The sequence below is a fragment of the Protopterus annectens genome, chromosome 13.part0 (assembly GCF_019279795.1).
Source record: "Protopterus annectens isolate FY-2018-M chromosome 13.part0, PAN1.0, whole genome shotgun sequence".
Lineage (NCBI taxonomy): Eukaryota > Metazoa > Chordata > Ceratodontiformes > Protopteridae > Protopterus > Protopterus annectens.
The window spans coordinates 691,213,796-691,234,938 of NC_056747.1; the positions used below are offsets into that span (position 1 = coordinate 691,213,796).

Genomic DNA, 21,143 nt, shown 5'->3' on the forward strand with positions numbered 1-21,143 from the left:
CAAAGGGTTTGCCCAACAAAATTTCGTTGGAGTGAAGCCACCAACTCAGGTCTTTCTTGCATATCTTAGTGATCATTACCAGATGGGACACTGGTTGAGTCAGTAAAGAACACTGGGACGCAAAGAGCCACTGAAGAATCCGCATATGATATCTCACAAGGGGAACTAAACTAATGGAGGCTGACATTGATCCTAGAGTTTGTAACAGTCTTGCAGTCACCTCTTTGCTGCGAATAATCTGACTGACTTGCAATTTTATTCCCCAAAGTCTTTCTGGGAGAAGAGATGTGATGCTGGTGTTTGTGTTTAGCATCACTCCTATAAATTCTAACTGCTGTGTTGGATCTAAATGGGATTTTTCATAGTTTACAGTGATCCCCAGCAAGAAGCAAGTTCAAAGAATGTAGTTCCTCGCCTGCAACAGTAGATGTCTTGTGGGAGCACTTATGAGCCAGTAGTCTATGTATGGAAACACATGGAATCCTTGCAGTCTGAAGTGAGCTGCTACCACTGCCATACATTTGATGAACACCCTGGGGGCTGTGGTGAAACCAAAGGGCAGGACTCTGAACGGATAATGACTGGCTCCCAGCCAGAAGTGCAAGAACCTTCTGAAGTGCTTGTCCATTTTTATGTGATACATGCATCCTGAAGATCTACTAAGCACATCCAATCGTCTTTTCTTATGAATGGAATTATAGACCGAACCATAACCATCCGGAATTTGGTTTGTTAAACTTATTTGTTCAATACACTGAGATCCAGAATCGGTTTCCAGTCCCCTGTTTTCTTTGGCACTAAAAAGAATCTTGAATAAACTCCAGATCCTAGCTGGTGCGGTGGGAGGTGGGACTGTCTGGATGACTCTTTTTTCAAGCAGTTTTTGAATTTCTGAGACTGCTGTATGCCTGTGACTGGGTGGAAGATCTGGGACTCTGATTGTCTGGGTTTTTTTGAATATGGGATATTGTAACCTCTGGTTATAATTCTCTGCACCTAGTTGTCCCATTGTTATCTTTAGCCAGGCAGGCAGATGCAGGGATAATCGTCCCCCAACTACCTCCACTGGATGGCAATCGGGGCTCCATTCAGGAGCACTGTTACGAGTTATCAGGGAAAGAATCCCTGGAACCCTGATTTTGCGGGCAACCCTTGCCTTGAGCATGGCATCTTCCATTATAACTCCCCCCTCTGCTCCGGGAGGAGTCATTGCCATGTGAGTCGTGGAAAGTTCCTTGGAACTTTTTGAACCATAGCTTCCAAGTTCTCTGGTTCCTGGAGTAAGACCATTTGAGAATGGAAAAGTGTATGCCCACAGCAGAAAGGGTCTTTCCATCCTTTTCACATCTGGCAAGGGTCTCTAACTTTGGGGCCAAAAAGGGATGTTCTGTCAAACAGAGCACCTAAGAAAGAAAACTTGAATGGCTTTGGAAATTCACATAAGTGCATCCAGATGCGTCTCCTCATGGCTACGCCAGAACCCACTGCCCTAGTCTTCCCTTCGGTTATGTGAGCAATAAGCCTCATGGACGAACTGCATATTGAAGCAAGGGTTGTCAGCTGGGAAGCTACTTTGTCCTGAACCCCCTCAACTACTGTTCCTGTCAGAGTATCTGATAGTTCCTTGATCAGATCTCATTGAAGTTCTGTGAAATATGCCAAGAAGTTCAAGGACCTGAGCACGAAGGTCGATGAAGCATACATGTGGATATTCTTAAGCCTCTTTTTTGATTCAGAGAAATCCTGACTCTCCCAATGAAAATGTAATGACTGCAACAGTGAATACACTCGAACATCTACATTTATGGTAAGTGTACACAACTGTACTTTCCCGAATCTATCATCCTAGACTCTTTATTAGAAGGATGGAAAGTAGGACTTTCGTCAGCAAGTTCTTCTTGGTGGCTGCTGCTATCATCATGGCATCAACTGGTATCCCTTTAGCCCAGTCCTGAGGAGATGACAAAATGTGGTCTGGTCTCTTGGGAATTGGCTTGATGGAATCAGGTATTTTCCAAGCCTGCTGTGCAATCAATTTAATCAGATCGTCAAGCAGGTGGAGAAATCCAAGAGGTAGATGGTCGGGCACAGAAAGCCTCCAGGTATATCAATTCCTCTGAGGAAGGCTGATGGGAAGTCCAGCCACCCCTCTGTTTCAGGATCTCTAATATGTCTCCAAAGGAGACATCTTCCTGGGGTGACTTTGGGGAAACTTCTCCTTCATCGAAATCAGTATCTTCTGTGTAAGATTCTTCAGGGGAATTTAAGTGCTTCCTCTTGCACTTCCTCTTTAGATGTACTTCCTTGGTGGGATGGACCATAGAGGTGTCTGAAGAGGACATGGCCACCATGGTTGGATCCTGAAGTTCTTGTGCCCACTGTCTCAGGGCAGAGACTGGAGGGAGCACTGGTCGAGGGGTATGACAAGGTTGTTGGTCCTACGTAAGTGGCATCGACTGTGAGCCTGCAGTGGACAAGGCCCTCTCCATGGCCTGGAAAGCAGGCCCCCTCCCACAGAGAAATGGGAGCCCAGAACCAAAACAGACTCCTTTGGAGCTATGGTCCTATTCCACACCAAGGAAGCCACCTTTGAAGCTGGAGTCGAGCTCATGTGTGCCAAAGTCCCAAGGAGCTGGACAGCTCAGACAACAGCAGAGTGGAACCACGTTCCCTGGAACAGACAACAAAGTTTCAGCTCCAGGAGGTCTCCGGTTCCGACAAAACCAAATAGCTTGGGACAGTAATCACTGCAGGACATGCAGATCTGACAGGCACTGAGACAGTCAAAGCCGGGACTGTTGGAACAGGGAACTCGGAAGGCTCAGCTGGAGTCAGGGGAGGAAAAAGAACTGGTGCAGAGACAGTTAAAGTCCCAGAGCCAGAGAGGCTAGGAACCAAGGAAGTGGATAATACCCTCACCGTCAGGAGCTTGTCCACTAGTCTCAAAATACTGGACTCCATGAGGCTCTTGGAAGAATGGATCGAAAGGACTGATGGGGACTGGGATTTCTCCAAGAAGGGGCTTGGAGGTCAGTCTGCAATGGGGTCTGATGATGGTGAATATCTGGTGCGTGGCCTGTCTTTGAATGATAACTCTTTCTGTTCCGAAACTGCTGGAATGGAAGAGATAGAAGAGTCCAAACAGTAAAGGGCGCTGAAGGTGTCAGTGCAGAAGTAGGAAATGGCAGCACTGATGGTGGAAGCAGTTTTCCAGTCGGTTCTGTTGAAACTCTGGGAACTGAGGAAGTCTTAGCCATTTTAACTGGAGATGCTGACAAAACTTTTGGAACTGAGCAGCTCCTCTTCTTTGATCCTTCATGTTTGGATGAAGGAGGAGGAGAGCTAACATCAGTTTTAGATTTGACAGATCTGGATATGGCCTCGTTGAAGCTTGATTTTTTAAGGCCTTTTAATATAAGTTTATTTTTTTCTTTCTACTAGGGCCCAGTGACTGAGGTGATGGCAGCAGTCTTCTTGAAGTTACACTGGGCCCAAGCAATAGAAACTTAATGAATGTCCATCTGAGTCAGGTAATTTACAATCACACTTCTGACACACACACACACACACACACACACACACACACACACACACACACACACACACAAACACGAAAGGTTAGTTTAAAGTATTTTTTTTTTCTTTTAAATAAGCAGAGGAAAGAAAATTACACCAACAATGGTAAGTAAAGCCTACCGTATCAGTAACAGAGAAAAAGGGGAGATGAAAAGGTACTAACAATGGTACTAACAGAATCCTATAATGGTAGAGAGAAAGCAGAACTACCAACAATGGTATTCAAAAGGAAAAAACACTGCTCATGTTTAGAAAAGGGCTAACAGAGGAGCTGGGTAAGTGAAAATATAGACAAAGAATAACAAAAGAAAGAGATTTGAATAAAGAACACTCGTAGTTTGAAGAAAAAAGGCTTGTTCGAGAGCTGGCACAATAAACGCATCTGGCACTAAAAGTGTCAAATGAGATCTAAGGTACTCTTTAGAGGAGCAATATGGGTAAGGTTAAGCTCGAGAGCTTTTGGAAGGAGTGAGCTGGAATAACGGCAGAGTCATTCCTGAGATATGGAACCAAAACCACAGTCAAGGATTAAGTGAAGATTGACAACATCAGATCTATTTTTATCATACCCATTTAGATCACATGACAAACTTCATATTAAAATTAAAAGAGGAATTTGACAAAGGCTCACATTGATTTGATATTGAGTGAAATAATTCCATCACAAAAGTGGACAGATTACATCTACACAAATGCAAATAAATATAACACCTGGCTCAGACAGCTGACTTTGGTATTTAACATTGGTACTGTAACTTATTAGGAAAATGTGTCCATCATCATCATTTACTTAGCAGGACAAATTACATTTTAATTCATATGGGGTTGGATTTGTTTTGGGTAGATATGGTTCTTACATTATGTATTTTTTAGAAAAGGATTCTCTTTGAAAAAATCCAATACCAACTCTGGTAGATCTGATACTACTATAATGCTCAAAGTTTACAAACTAAAGCAAAAGAAATTAAAATTTTGTTAGACATAGGGAATTATCACATAGTACAAGAAAAAAAAATAAAAGTGCCACTGTAAATAAACTCCTTAAGCACAAAGAAAAATACAATGGGAAGAAACTAAAGCAAAAGGAGAAACACAGCAAAGGTAAAAACATCAGTTTTTAATATCAGGTAACCACTTTCGCACCTAATCCTGGTGCTTCATCAGGCCAATAATTATAAAACACAGCACTTTAAATACATAAGAACAGTTTACATCAATTAACTCATCAGCATCAATAAAAAAAAACACAACGTATCAGAATAACCATTTAAGACATGACCATAAATCATTATGGTCATGCGATAAGGTACACACCCTCTTAATTATTCTGATAATTTTCTTTTTCTATTGATGCTGATGAGTTAACTGATGTAAATGGTTCTTACGTATTTAAAGTGCTATGTTTTATAATTACTGGTCTGATGAAGCACCAGGATTAGATGTGAAAGCGCTTACCTGATATTAAAAACTGTTACTACCTTTGCCGTTCTTAGTTTCTTCCAATTATACAGTAGCCAAAAATGAATGATAGAAAACACAAAGTACGAGTGTTTGCAAGATAGATCATGGAGATGTTGCGTTCTAATTCTTATATGTGAAAATATGAAATCTTCTTTAATTACAGTAAAATGTTTATCTTGACTGTTATAATACAAATATGATGTGATCTATCATGTAATACCAAATTAAGAATTATTGCATGTTATCATAATGCTAGCATCAGGCCTGACTACCACATGAATAACCTTACTAATCTGGACAACCTTACTGATAAGGCCAGCAGTTTACTAATGGGAGATTTTAACTACCCAGACATTAATTGGACATATTACAGTAAGTGATAAAAGGCATTCAAAATACTTTTCTAACATGCTATCTTATCATAGACTTCAGCAATGTATAACTGACAAAATAAGGTGTAAGCATACAGTAGTCACTAAAAAGTGTAATGCATCACATACATTAACCAACATTGTTATAGCCCCCCCCCCCCGGAATATCAGACCATAATTCCATTACTTTTTGATTGGTACTATGAAGTGTCTCTTGATATGATAAAAATTATCAGCATTGCATTACATTAGCAAATATTAAGTGGTGCATTGAACTGGTAATGAAGGATTAGTTCTCAGAGTACCAGATCCTGGAAGACACAATTAAAACTGCCATTCAGGACACTACTACTATTAGAGGAAAATCCCATGCTCATTCTTACCTTCCCTATGGTGGAATAAAAGTCTGACTCCCTTGCACAGAAGGAAGAAAAGGATATTTAGAACATATAAATGTTCGAATAAGTTTAAGAAAACCAAACTCAATACAGTCAGCAAGGCATTAAAGCTAAAGATACTGGAAAGTATGAAATTATATTTAACAAAATTAGCAAAGGACATAAGTAACAACAAAAACTATTATAAATATAGGTTCACAGGTGTGTACTAGACTAATGGCCCTGGAGCCTTTACAAGCCTAGCCATAGGATTATCCTGGCATCGTGCCACCCGACCCTAGTTCCCGGTGCCTCTGTCGAGTAGAGCCACTGGAGTTATCCCCGGGGTGAATTTTCCATTTCCCATCCACTCATCAAGATTCCTCTTGAAGAGGGTCAGTGAGGTGCTCTGCTTAACATGTATGGGAAGTCTATTCCATAGCATGGGCAGTCTCTAGGTTATGAACCTGTCACTCCAGCATGTTCTGTCGATTGTGGTAATGAGGTTGAGGTCTCTGGAGCGTGTGGTGCACAGGGATTGGGATTTCTTTAAATGTACCATCTCTAACAGTGCTGGGTAAGACATGGCTTTGTAAGTCAAGCAGAGATCGCCTCTAAGTAGGCGATATGAGATAGAGAATAGTTGGAGTTTTTTGAGCATTTCCATATAGGATAAATGTTTAAGGCCTAGGATCCTCTTTGTGAGGTACTTTTGTGGCTTCTCCAGTTGTTGCAGGCGTCTAGTGAGGTACATGCCAAATGGGGCACTGTACTCGATGACTGGCCTAACGAGGGAAGAGTGGAGGGAGCCAATGACCTCTTTCTTCCTGGATGCAAAGCCCTTTGTAATGAGATGTGCCACATAGAAGGACTTTCTGACCACAGTGGCAATGTGGTGATCAAAAGAGAGGCTGCTGTTAACCTGTGTTCCCAGATCTCTTATAAAGCCTTCTGTGTTCAGTGGACTACCATTGATGTGGTAATTCATAGGAACTGGGTTTTTCCCAAAGGGGATGATGACACATTTTTTGGCATTGAGTTTAAGGTCATGGTTCTGACACCAGTCGTTGGTCTCAGTGAGGCCATTCTATAGGATATCAACATTACTTGGGGAATTAATAATAGCTCCCAAGTTGCAAATGTCTGTGAACTTTGTCAGCCAGAGTCCCTTCGTGTTGGCCTGGACTTCAGAGAAGTAGATACCAAACAGGAGAGGACCCAGGACCCAACCCTGTGGGACTCCACTCGTGACCAGTCAGCAGTCTGACTTGGGGTCAGCTACTTTCACACTGTGGGTTTTATCTGTGAGCCAGTTTGCATCCCATCTAATGATATAGGGGTTGATGCCTAGCTTAGTGAGTTTTGCTACGATTCCTGAGTGGGGAATTGTATCAAATGCCTTAGCCAGATCAAGGTAGGCTGTATGAACCACCTTGCCTTCATCCACAGCTCTAGTGACTGACTCAAAGAAGTCGACCAAGTTGAGCAGACATGATCTACCCTTCACAAAACCAAACTGTGTGGGATCCAGAGTTTGGAGATTCCCTATATCCTTGTTTATTAGGTCCACGATGACGCATTCCATAGCTTTGCACATCAGACTTGTCAGGCTAATGGAGCGATAGTTCCCACGGTCTGTAGTCACTCCTCCTTTGTGGAGAGGGATGACTGTAGCAGTGCACCATTCAGTAGGGACAAAGCCTGAGGTGAGGCTGTGATTGAACAGGGCACACAGGTGAGGTGCCAGTTTACTCTGTAGTTCATGTAGAACACAGTCAGAGATACTGTCAGGTCCCATAGAAGCTGTATTCTTGGCCTTGGACAGTGCTGTTTTAACCTTTGCAGCAGTAATACTGGGTGCCTGGCAATCTACTGGTATTGTGATTGCTCTTTGGGGGGGTAAAGTTAGCACTGAATCTGTTGGCCAGTACATTGGCAATATCTGTTGGCTTGGTATAGGAGGTACCATTGTGCAGTAGCTCAGAGCAAATCTGGGTGTTTCCGTGGAGATTCTTTACATAACTGTAAAAGGCCTTGTGGTTGTCTTTATTATCTGCTGCAATTCTGCTTTCATAGCTAGCTTTACAGGAGCTGATGAGGGATCTCAACTTTTTGTTGAGGCTGATAAGGGAGTGTTTCCAGTCTTGGGACATCACCTTATTCCACATCAATTTCCTCATTCTGTTGTACAGTTTGTTTATGGCAGGGGACCACTAGATTGGCTTCCTTTATTTGGTGGAGAGCGTCTTGGTTCTATTGGTTATGGCGAGATCCATGCATTTGTGTATGTGTTCGTACAGTGCATTGGTGTATGATTCGGTGGTCATGCAACTATTCTCCATTTGCATGGGTGCCGTGAAGTTAGCCACCTCTGTTTTTAGGAGCTCAAAGTTAGCTTTGGAGAATTTTTTCATGGTGGTTACCTTTGTGGGGGGGGGGGGGTGGATTTCCAAGGTGATTAGTTTGTGGTCGGATCTAACCATGGAGGAGCTGACTACTGGTGTAGAGCAACGGTTGCCCATGTCAGTAATGACCAGGTCAAGGATGTTGCTACCTCTAGTGCGGATAAGAACGAGTTGGTCTGGGGCATTGGAATTAATGAACTCCAGGAAACATTGGGCAAGTGCATTGGTATGAGTAGTTTTCCCACTTAATGGAAGGGTAGTTGAAGTCGCCTAGTATGAGAGTATTCACTCTTGAGACATGGTTGAGGACCTATAGCAGGCTACGACCTGAACTGCTGTCTTACCCAATGTTAGCTGCACCTAAAGGTATCTTTGATGTGTTATGTTGGGCTACCAGTCTGGAAGTGTGCACATCCTTTATGAATATGGAAACACCACTGCCTTTGGAGCTTCAGTCCAAGTTCTGGGGCCGAAAGGTGTAGAAAGAGTTGTACTTGGTTGTGTAAGAGTGCTTTCTGCTCCTTGAAGCAGGTTTTTGTTACAGTACAAATGTCGATGTTCTCCATTTTAAGGAGTGCTTCGAGGGAGTGCATTTTGAGATTTAGACTTCTAGCATTGAGCAGCATGACCCTCAGATTGCATTTGTTTGTAGTTGTTATGGTGGTAATTTGTTCTTTGGAACACCACCTAAAAAAGGTACTATGGGGGTGGCAAGAGCCTTGGCCAGTATCTGGAAGCCCAGGGGTGACAGATGGAGGCTATCTCTGGCAAAGCATCGAGGTCTGTCAATTATGTCATCCCAGGCAGACAGATACTGGATCCCCTTAGAATGACACCAGAAACCTAGCCAAATTTTGAAATCTATCATTTTCTGCTTGTACTGTGGTATCATTCTGGGTGATGGTAGGATGCTGCTCAGAGCTAGGGTCATAGCCGCCTGGGCTACATAATCCGAGAGCTCCTCCATGTCTCTCTTCAAGTAGTCCAGGGAGGCATGTCTCAGGTCAAGTCACACCCATATGTACAATGACTGAGTCATATCTGTACCCGTTGAGGGACCAGAGTGCGTGCGTTATGTGGTGGATCCTGGCACCTGACAGGCAGCTGACTGTTACTTTCTCATTAATCAACCTATGAGTGTGACATCAGTATGCCTCACTATCGAGTCACCTATGACTAGTGTGTTGGGTATGCTGTTTTGCCTTAGGAGCTTTGGTTGACTGGCACCCTGTTTAGGAGTGTTGTGTGTTCCGTGATTAGTGTTGTGTTGTGGTGGTCGAGTGCGTTTCTACCTTGGAGATCTCTGCTGTTTGGGTAAATTTTTATTGACAGCCTCCATGAAAATGGGTGTGTGGTTTGTGTTTTTATGTGTAGGCCATGCTGGTGTGTGTTCTGGAGGGCTGTGTCTCCCATGTGGTGTGGTGCAAGTGTTGACCTTCTCCTCTTGACCAGCTATTTTGGTCTTGGCTGAAGAGTGTGTGGCTTCCAATTTGGATATATAAGTGCATCTCTTGCAAGTATGAGTGATGGGTGAGGTGACAGGAGAGAGTTGTCGGTGTACATGAGGCAGTTGCTACACTGCATCAGGATGCCCAAGTTCACTGTTCCTTGGATCAGGAAGAAGAATGGGAGACTTATAGTCTTGGTTTAAAATAAACCCTGATATGACTTTAGGCATAAAAATAGAATTTAGGAAAAAGCACAGGGAACTGACCTTTAGATATGCCTGGAGGTGAGGGCATTAATAATAAGTACTGGATCTGTTTCCTTGTAGAACATTTAGTGCTGGTAGCACTTTTGTGTGCTACAATAATTGCTACAAGAAGTCTGGTAAAGTGCTAGACTAATAAGCTAGTAAAAGTGCAGGAGAGGAGAGAACTAGTAGATCTAAGAGAAAAATTGAAGAGCAGACTTTGGCACTGCTCAGATGCTTACAAACAGTCCTGGATACAGCAAGTCTGTATCTGGACTAGACTAGTTACAGGAAAGGCGGGAGACAAGTGCAAATGTGGGCTTTTAAACCAGAAAGTTGGGAGAGATGAAAAAACTGCCCAAACGGCCAATAAACTGCAATTTCTGGGCCAGAAACAACTCCTCTTGTGGCAGACAGGCTACCTGGTGCTTACCACTCCCACTGACAAGCTAGAATGCTTCCCTCCAACACAGAAAGGCCTGGGGGGCTCAGAAGCTTACAAACAGTCCTGGATACAACAAATTTGTATCTGGACTAGACTAGTTACAGGAAAGGTGAGAAACAAGCGCAAATATGGGCTTTTAAACCAGAAAGTTGAAAGAGATGGAAAAAGCTGAGAGAAATGTTAAAGTGAAACACTATTTGTACTATCATGTTGATGATAAATGAAATTATGGCCTAAACTTAATAGCTCATGGATTTAACCACTATGTTCTAAACATCTGTGGAGAAAATTATGACACTTCATCCCAAACTAACAATCTTTTGATTTCACATGAAGAACCCTGCCCCTTCATTACCTGCTCTATGTTAACAAGTGCACTTTCTAAAGTTAAAGAAAATACATTTCAGGTCCTGATATAACGCCAACGGTAATAATTTCTAATATGAAAGAATCAATGAGGTTACTATTAAAATCTATATTCAATATATCAAGGTCTTGTTCCTCAATCTTGGAAATTGTCAAGTCACTTCTATTTAAAAAAAAAGAAGACAGATTTGATGTCAGAAATGTTTGACCTACAAATCGGACTTCAGTTTTGTGTAAATGCTTTGGATAATGTGTACTTGAGCTTATTAATAACTTTACGTATCTAAACTAAGCTCATTGACTTTTTATGAAGAGGTATCTTTATCACTAGATTGTGGGCAGTCTACTGGTGTTATCTACTTGGATATGGCCAAAACATTTGAGACTCTGTCAACTACAGCTATAAATGCTTTACAGATGCCAGATATATACCTCTTCATCATGAAATGGATTAAGAACAATCCGTTGTTATTCAAGGACACCACTCCAGCTATCTAACAGTTAATGTTGGAGTCCCGCAGGGATCTGCATTTGGGCCTATTTTATTTAATATTATCATAGCATCTTTACCTCAAAGCAAATCATGTTTTGTGAGCATATAGGACCTTAAAAATGAATTTATAATTGCTAATTATATGGATGTTAATGTGTGCATGGAGGAAACAGTACTATGGGCTAGTAATACAGATTTGAGTTTTAATACTGAGAAATAGAGTACATTGTACTTCAAATTTTCTTTAAAGATTTTGGAGTGGCCATAAGTAAAAAATTTACATTTGGTAAATGTTGACACTGTTTATACTCTACCAATGAGACAACTTGGGATTATGTTGAAAACTCTAACCATTAGAGATCAGTAGCATAGCAAGGGTGGTTGCCCACACAATTGGGAAGAGCAGTTTCTGCATTCTTTCTGTACTGGCATTTCTAGATCCCTTGGAGAATGGTCTTAGTAAAGCGTGCACTGGACCTGGAAAAGGAATCTAGTTTGTAGAATTTTGTAATAGTAGGAACACAGGATCACATAGCTGCTTCTAAAATACTTCTAGTGCCTTTGCAGAATGAGCTGTACTCCTTCCTGGAAGTGGCTTATTTGGTGAATATTAAAAAAACAATAGCATGGGACAAGCATCTCAATATAGTCTACTCTGTCCTTTCCTCTTACATTCATATCAGACAAACAGCTGTTCAGCTTTCCTGAAAGGCTGAGTTTTGTCTAAGTTGTATCTGTGCTGCCCATGGACATCCATACAGTAAATGACCCTTTCTCCCCTGTTCCTTGGATCAGGAAGAAGAATGGGAGACTTATAGTCTTGGTTTAAAATAAACCCTGATATGACTTTAGGCATAAAAATAGAATTTATTCTCAAAAGAAACTCTCTCCTAGCAAATGTTAAAGCAAGGAGTAAAACAGTCTTCACTGTTAAGAGCTAGTTCAAACTGAGAAAGAATAAGTTTTTCAAGCATAAAGTTAAGATCCCAAACGAGGAGCCACCTGTATCCTAGGTGGATACGAGTTAATAACCCTTTCAAAAACTGTTTAATCTGAGTATTTTTACAAGGAGGAAATCTAAGAACAGAAACATAGAAATGGCTGCCGAATGTTTCCTTGACAAAAGAATAAAAAAGGACATTACACAGTAACTCACACAAACAATCAAGAACCAGGGGCAGCTGGGCCTGAGAAGGATCCTGCCAACTAGAAAATATTTCTGACTCAAACAAATATGATTTTCTACTAACATGCTTTTTTGATTGCTTTAAAACCTGCAGAACCTCTTCAGAAAAAAAAGGTGCCATAAAGGTATCCCAATTCTATCATCCAGGCAATTAGTTGAAGTGTTTCCAGAATGGGGTGTATCAAACTCATCCTGTCTTGTGTATGTGTAATTAGCTCTGGTCTATACGTATGTTTATCATAATTGCCCTAGGTCTGACTGAAAAGAAGGGAAAACTACTGTTGCCTTGGCCAGAAAAGAATCAGCACCATGAGTTTTTGAGAGACTTCTGAATCTTTATAAGTACCCTGGCAATCAGTGGAAAAGGTGGAAAAGCATACAAAAACATTCTCATGCATGGGGAATGAGAAAGCATATGACATTCAATCATTTCTTTCTTTGTTTGCTCTGAAATTAGGCAAACAGATCTACTTGAGAAATTCCCCAGAGTCAGATCAATTCATGGAAAACCACAGGATAAAGTGTCCATAACTGGTGGTCTGTCCTGATCTTGATGAGCTCGTCTGCAATAAGATTTTGTTTTCAGAGAAGGTATGAGGCCTGAGAGTAAGACTGAGCTGAATTGCTACCTCCCAAGCTATCACAGTCAGTCTGCAAAGAAGGTAACATCTGGTACCCCACTCCCCAGTTTATGTACCACATCAGTGTGGTGTTGTTTATATATACTTGCAGAGGTCTTGGGGACCAGAGATAATTTGCGGCCTTCAAAGTTTTGGAAACAGCCAACATCTCCCTGACATTTATGTGCTTCTGCCTGTCCATCTACAGTATCTCAGAGAGCTTGCACTTTTCCCCCTTTCAAACCTGCTCCCCATCCCAGATCTGAACCTTGTGTGGTGACTGACTGAAGGGGGGTTGGAAGGGAGAATGGAAGACCTGGAATATAAACCATCTCTTCTACCCACCATCAAATGTCCATCTTTACAAACCACAGAGCTGGAATCTGAAAGGTCAGAGGGTGTAGATGCTGAGTCCAGTCTGATCTGAGGTACTAATGTATTTTCCTTATGTATAGTCTGGCAAAGGGAAGCATGGTGATAACCAGTGCCATGTGTCCTAGAATCCTGAGAAACTCACTTGCAGATGCTTGGATTTACTTGGAGAAACTCAGTAGGAACTGCTGAACCATATATACTTTGCAGGAAAAAATGGCTCTTCCCAAGGTAGAGTCTGGCAAACATCCAATGAAACACATTTCTGTGAGAAGGGATGAAAAAAGACTCCTTCAAGTTGCTCTGGAAACCCAGACTGAGCAGAAGTTTCTTAACAGTTGCTGGAGACCCTTGTCAGATGGAAAAAAAGAGACTACAAAGATAAGGGAATCATCCAAGCAGGGAAAATATAAATGCCTTGGAGTCTGCGGTAAGCAATGACTGGAGATGGGCATTTTTAAAATAACTTTGGTACAGTGGAAAGTCCAAAGGGTAAAAAAAAGAGAATTAATAATGTAAGCCAGACACAACAAATCTTAACACTGGAATGCTTGGCAACAGGGATGCAATGGTAGCCATCTTTTAGATCTAGCTTTACAATGAAAGCTAGAAGTGGGATCCAATGTACAAGATAGTAAAATGATAACATCTTAAACTTCGGAACCTCGGCAAAAAGGTTTTGAAAAGACAGACTCAGCATTAGCCTTCAAGATCCACCTAGTTTGGGAACTAGAAAAAATCTTGAATAATACCTGTTGCCTAAGAGATATAGAGGCACAGGTTATTTGACTCCCTGAGACAGCATGCTCTGTAGAATGGGAGGAGGAAGAGACATATGATTCTTTGGACAACAGGAAATCCACTGGAAAGGAGATAGGGATTTTCATTGCCAAGTGCTCCCTTGTTGGATTACATTCAGAACCCAACTGTCTGAAACTACAGGATAACAAAAGGGAAGATGAAGTCTCAGAGACATAAAAAGGCTGCCACAGTTGAGGGGGGGGGGGCTGTTGGAAACCGGATTGTCATGCTGACTGTGAGGACTGTCCCTGACTTTTAAAGACTTTTACTTTTTTTTTTTTTTTTTTAGTCTGCTTTCCATTGCTTTTAAACTCTGATTACTAGCTCCCTCCCTGCTTACAGGAATAGAGAGGGAAAACTACAATTTGGTTTGAAAAATCTGAGTCACTCCTTGAATCAGTTTTCCCTCTTTCATCACACTTCTTAAGCACCTTAGCTGCTAAAGGAACAAACATTCTCTCTTTATCAAAGGGAGAAATTTAAAATCTCAGACTTTACATAATCAGGAAGATTTTGAGAATGAAGCCAAGCAAATCTACTCAAAACCTATACAGAAGAAACAGCTCTGGAAGAAGAATCAACAGCATAATCGGCACCCTTTAAAATATACTGTGAATGTGACAAAAAACTGTCACAAGTGTTTAATGAATTCTTTACCTCAGAAGAACGAAGGTTAACCACTGAGTTTTGCTTATTCTCAAAAGATACAAGCAAAATTTTTAACATATGAGCTTGACAGTTTTGAAATCCTGAAAGTTAAAGTACTTGTAAGAGTACTTCTCCGTTTCTTGGATTCACGTTGACTCATGAAGGTCTTTTGTTGAACACAAAAAAATCAAAAGCAGTTTTCTAAACCACCTTAAAAGAACATTGAAAGATTTTTTTTTTGCAGGGGGGCACACCCCTCTGAAATTTGATACATATATATATATATATATATATATATATATATATATATATATATATATATATCCACTGCTGACAAAAGTGGTTTTAACAAACTGCTTTTGATTTTTTTGTGTTTGCCAAAACTACCTTTGGTGGTCTGACATGCTTTCCCATTGCTTTCCCATCTTTATCAGAAGGAATGGGATTAACAACAACAACAATATGTTTTGCATATTTTAGATGATTTGGAAAGACCAAATAATTGCTGGGTTTGTTTTACAATTAGAAAACAGGTACTTGTGTGTCTGTGGCACTTTGAATAACCTGTCAGACCTATTGGGAACAGGAGTCTCTCAGGTTAGCTGGATGCAGTAAGAAAAGTATTCTGCAAAGCAGACAATACAGGAGAAACAGATACAGCTTGGGTTACAAGCAAATGTAATAAATCACTATACATTTTCTCAGCCATAAGAATCTCATTCTGGTTCCATGGAAATACCTCTATCATCTTGGATAAAATGCAATGAAATACATCACTACATAAGAGAAATCTGATGCTATATTTTCCTCAGAATAAGAATGCTCAGATTTAGAAAAAATTCCAGAAGTATATGCATCCCTTTTTGCAAGGTTTACTCCTGTGAATGAAATAATATGACAGAATGAGAAGGAACTATCTTCCTTGTTTTGCCTGAAGATTGTGAAGGCAATGAAAAAGGCATAAATAAGTTCCTTGGCAAATTCCAATAAACCTACCCTGTCCATACAATTTTTATTTATTTATTTATTTTTATTTTATATTTGTTTACTGGGAAGGTCCGACTTGACAGAGCTGTCCATTTTCAGCGGAAGCCCGGGGAGAAAAGCTCCAGAACAATTCCTAACATACTATACATAAGATACTTACACATTCAGTTATAAAAATATAGCAGGCTGGAAGTCTTCCACACTAAGCACATAATCCCTGAACAAGGTTTGACTGTTAGACACACTAGACCCCTCTTCCACTCCCCTGCCCTGGCCAAGTGAAGGCCCTTCACCTGCCTCTTCCTCTGAAACCACTAACAAATTACCCACTTGCATCTTCTAAAGTCACCCTACAGCCACAGAGGAGATGGCTATTCCACAGTTTTGGGTGGCTTGGAAGGTGACACCAAGAAGACTCTGGGGGGGATGGGTGGTCTGAAGAACAACAACAGGCCACAGCAGAGTCACCTAATCACCATTGGGGTAATATCAGAGTTGATCTGGTACTCAAAGACTCCTTAACAAGTTTCTTATTTTCTTTCACGAGAAGGCAGAACCAGGGATACTGAAGGTTGTCCCACAGGTAAGAAAAGGGAGAGAACTGAAATGTGGGTAGCAGAGCCTGGATGAGTCAGTAAAGTGACCAATCGAGACAAATAGTTCTGAAGTACGTAAACCACAGACATATCCCCACAAGCACAATATCCTGACCCAACCACAGAAAAGTTTAAAATTTGAGTAACCTTTTAGTCAAAAGTAATCCATTTGCTCACAAAATTTTACAGAAGTATCAACATGACACTTCTCTTAGAAAAGCAAAGAGAGTATACTTTCTAGCAACAACAAATATTTTTTTTTCCCTTTACAATACGGATATCAGTAGAAAGGGTAGAAAAGCACAGATGAACATTTGCCTCCATGGGAATGAGAAGGCATCTGTCTACCAGGCCTATATGAATAACTTTGAAAACCCATATGTCTGAAATAATCTGGTGTCACAAAGGAAGATAACGACTCACAGGCAAGGAGAGACTGCAGGTGGGTGTGGGGGGGTCTGAAGAGGTTAACAATTATTCTGACTTCATTTAAATGATTCCCTTTCGTTTACTGAGCCTCCTAGGCATTGTTTTTTTTTAATCCTGTCTGGAGGCACATTGTGGCTTGAAATGCTTTTTGAAAAGGGGAAATGAGGTGGAAGGAATTTTTTTTCTTTCACGCTGCTTAAAAGGAATGTTGGAAGATATGGGTGACTCCTAGAATGAACTTTCCTCTCTCATCAAACCTTGCACCTCAGCTGTAGAAGGGCCAAACAGAACTTCCTAGTCCATAGGAGAAAATAAAATTCCAGTATTAAAATCTACAGGAAGACTTAGAGAATGAAACAAAGTAAATCTTCTCATGATTGACTGAGAAGCAGCAACCCTGGATACAGTATCAGCAGTGTCAAAAGAACACTTAAAGACATGTTTAATTACATGACAAGCAGATGCAAGAGAGATATACAAAGATTTTTTCACCTTGTATTCAAAGTCTCAAAAGACAAAAGTGAACTTAGTAGTTTATAATTCTGAACATTATGGTGGCAAAAGAATAAACTTTTTTCCCAAAACAGCAAAAGCTATCCCAGTCTAGATAGAGGGGAATGCATTAATAATAGTAATTACTCTAGCAGAAACAGTGTAGCATAGAGAAATCAGTGAAGGGTTTTGCTTTATGGTAGAAAAACAAATAATTGTGAGGTTGACTGTCAGAAAAAACTTCTTTGAAGCAGAAAAAAAGGAGGGACCACTACAGAATGAGGGATATCCATCTGTACAAATCATAATATACGAATTTCTCTCTGAACCCACTGAAAAACCTCTGCATAAAGTATATGACAAAGAAAGGCCTCCTGGAGGCAAATCAGAACTAACATTTTCATCAGAACAGAATCATCAGGTTGAGAAAAAGAAAATTGAAGCACAATACTGGCTCTCCAATCCCTACTCTAACTCAGAAAGATATGTAAAATAAAAGCAGAAAAAAACTAACAAAGCTCAATCAATCCTCTCTGCAAATTGAAAAAGAAACAGAAAAAAATATGACTACTTTTTTTCTTTCCTTTTCCTGGGAAACACCCTGGAAAAGGACCAACCCAAAAGCAGGCATGCTATCCTGGAGTTCAGGTGCCCTATTCCCAACTATATGGTAGACATTCATCCATTCTTTACCCTGAGACCAACAAGAGTGGTTCTCCTACAGCTGCAGGGGACATGCCTATCTCCTGGTGCTTACTGACTTCAGGTGCTATACCCGAGGGAATTGAAGAAAAAGATGAGTGATCCTAGGAACCAAATCCAGACACAGCAGCTTAGGCACAATCGGACCCAGCCTCACACCAAAACACCCTGATAACTATCTTCATTTTGCAGACTGGGGAAGGAAGGAAAAAGGAGACCAGAAACTACTCTAAAGATTCAGATGACAAAGAAGCACTAAAGATGGGTATAGCAGAACCTGAAATACCCTGGTAAACCTTCTGAAAGCAAAAAGATGTTTTTTGAGGTAAACCTTCTGAAAGTACAAAGCTGTTCTTTGAGGTACGAAACACACCGACAGTCCCCAAAAACAAATACTTCTGTCCCCTCCATATACAATCTGCATAGAAATGTCTAAACCCATGTCAAAAGGATTTTATTCAATTTGTTCGCCAGAGCATTCACAAAATAAAACTCCCCAGAAAAGTAATGACATTCATAGATACATCATATAAACATGTTTCCTAAATGAAAACCAATAAATTCACAGAAAAACACATTTTTTTCAGAAAAAATTATTTTGTGGAAGGTATTCCCAACAAGGGAACTCATCTGTCCAGTCATGAAGGATCGCTAGCTGACCCGACAATTCTATGAAGCCTGCTAAAGGAGTGTGCTTTAGTGGCAAGAAAGCACTGGAGATTTTGGTGCTCTAGCAATCCTCGTATCTGACATCTACTTAAAGGAGAACAGCACATACAGACTAAAAAAAAATGTTTATTTCATTATGGTTTGGTGTTCCCTACATATTAACACCACTCTGGGATTATTTACAGATTTTTAAATATATTTTTATATGTAATTTCTGAGTCTGACCACATGGGGTCTAGCATCTTGATGTGATCCTGATTGTTTAGTCTGCCTCTAGGTGTCCCACAATGCAGTGCTTGTCTGTAAAAAATTCCATCATGCAGGCCTCTTTCTTCCTAAAGCTCATGTCACTGCATTAATTTTACATGCATATACTACTGTCTTTCAGTCAGTTTTAAGTAGCATTTCACGACATTCAATGACTACTTAAAACACAAACAGTGCAAATGCCATAGAACAGACTTTCAAAGTGCTTTTTACTGCTGCTTCTTTTTAGAATGGCTAAATTGCAGTCTTTTGTGAAGGCTGAAGTGTACTACTCTGACTAATCTCCCATCCCTCATCACACCTAACTTCTCTAGCTGTCAAAGTGCTAAGAGTAATTTGAGCTGTTACCTGCTGTGATTGGCAGCTCACAATAAGAGACTTCACTCATGTAGTTTCCTTGTTCTAGCCTTTACTTTCTGTATGGATAGGGGAAGGACTAGGGAGCAGTGGCATTACAGCATGGGTAGGTTTTAGGATGGTCGTGGCATTGTCAGTTTGGGGAGGAAAATGGCCAGAAAACTACCTGTATTCATTAGCCTTGATGACATAAATGAACTGGAGACTGCAGTAAGATTTTCCAGGGAGGGATACATTTTTTTGAGAGAGAAACCACCACAGTATGGTAAGGTATTGTTCTAGTGGAGAGAAACAGTTGATTTAAACTATTTTAAATGCTGTATTGTTGTTTATTCATGCCAGGGTATCTAAATAGGGAGAAAAAGGACAGAGAAGTTGAGCATTTAATAACTGAATCCCACTGTTGTCCTTTAAGCTGCTAACAGTTAGAGCACATGGAGGGTGCCCTAAAACTTTGAAAATATGTCTTTTTGTCAAAGGCTAGGACCCAAACAGTGATCTATTAATGAACATGAATGATGTTTCATTTACAAAGAAGAAATCTCTAAAAACCAAGAAGGCTTCAACAGCCTTCTCACTTGTTCTGCAGGTACCTAAACTGAAACAAACAAGCAAGCAAGCAAACAAAAACAAAACAAAAAAAAAAAAAACAGAGCAATGTGAACTGTTATATAACTGACTGAAGCAATAAAGGCAAATGGTGTGCCCATTATCAGGCTGAACAGCTTGACCACAGGCACATTTACAAACAATGCTGAAGAACAAAGGTCTAAGCTGAAAGGTACAAAAAGCAAAGTAATAATTCTGACAAAGGGTGAGAAAGAAGGTCTTCATGACTAAGTGGTTCCTGGGTAATTTCTTCTGACTTACTTGCAAGGCAACAATGATGTGCGAGTGAGAGATGACTGATATACAATGGGAAAAGAATGGGTTCCAGGCAGATGGAGAAAGTTTTATCTGCCAAATGGTTCTAATGCTTGTGGTATTCATTCCTAAAGGTTATCAAAGATGGACCTCCTCTTATCAAATCCTTAGTTCAACTGCACCTCATTTTGAATCTTAAAATTTCCATATTCTGCCCTGTCCCACATTGAAATAGCTGGTCATTCATTCATTGTTAAAATGTTTTTAACAAACATCCATAATAAATAATGAATCATATTAATTCATAAAAATAATTAGAAACTTAGGGAGTTCACAGGTTTAAGTGCGTCTTCAAATGAGGCTGCTGGTGGCAGAGTTTATGATTCCTCTTTATTTGGTGGCAATCTTTTGGAAAGCCTTAACTCAGAGAGTGGAAACATAACACTGAAACAATTTTTAACCATGTTATGAACTGCCTAGATGAAGCTGGTAAAAAAGTACTCCACATCTTGCCCATTTGTTTCACATTATGAGAGGTGGTGTTAACACATTTTGTTAACAGAAAGTCAAAGGCCATGCTCATGTATAATAATTTCCTGAAGAAAAGTATTTTTTTCTGTTGGAAATATTGACTTCCTTATGTGTGCACTAGTTTTAAATGGGAGTATTACATTACATGCATCAATAAAATCACAGCAGTGTGACAACATTGAATATCAAAGAATGCTCTCAAAATAATGGAACACTCCCTGATAGATGTGGTCAAGGAAAAGCCCTTCTTCAATGGCTCCAGTGATGCCTGGAGCAATGTATGAGAATGGTGAACTGAAGAGGGCCTGCACTTTGACAAAAGAAAGACAGTAGACAAAAAATGAGTGAAGTACCATATACACGTAAACATATCACAGATGACCATACTCATGAGACATTAAAGAAGACTTTTCAAAGCACAGTGTTGTTCACTGC

At 40.4% G+C, this 21,143-nt stretch overlaps 1 protein-coding gene across 2 annotated transcripts in view; it reads right to left on the reverse strand.

The window, feature by feature from the left end:
- The window catches only part of SMG6 (SMG6 nonsense mediated mRNA decay factor), a 3,859,488-nt gene that overhangs the window by 90,053 nt on the left and 3,748,292 nt on the right, over nucleotides 1-21,143 (reverse strand). The gene's annotated exons all lie outside the window — the stretch shown is intronic.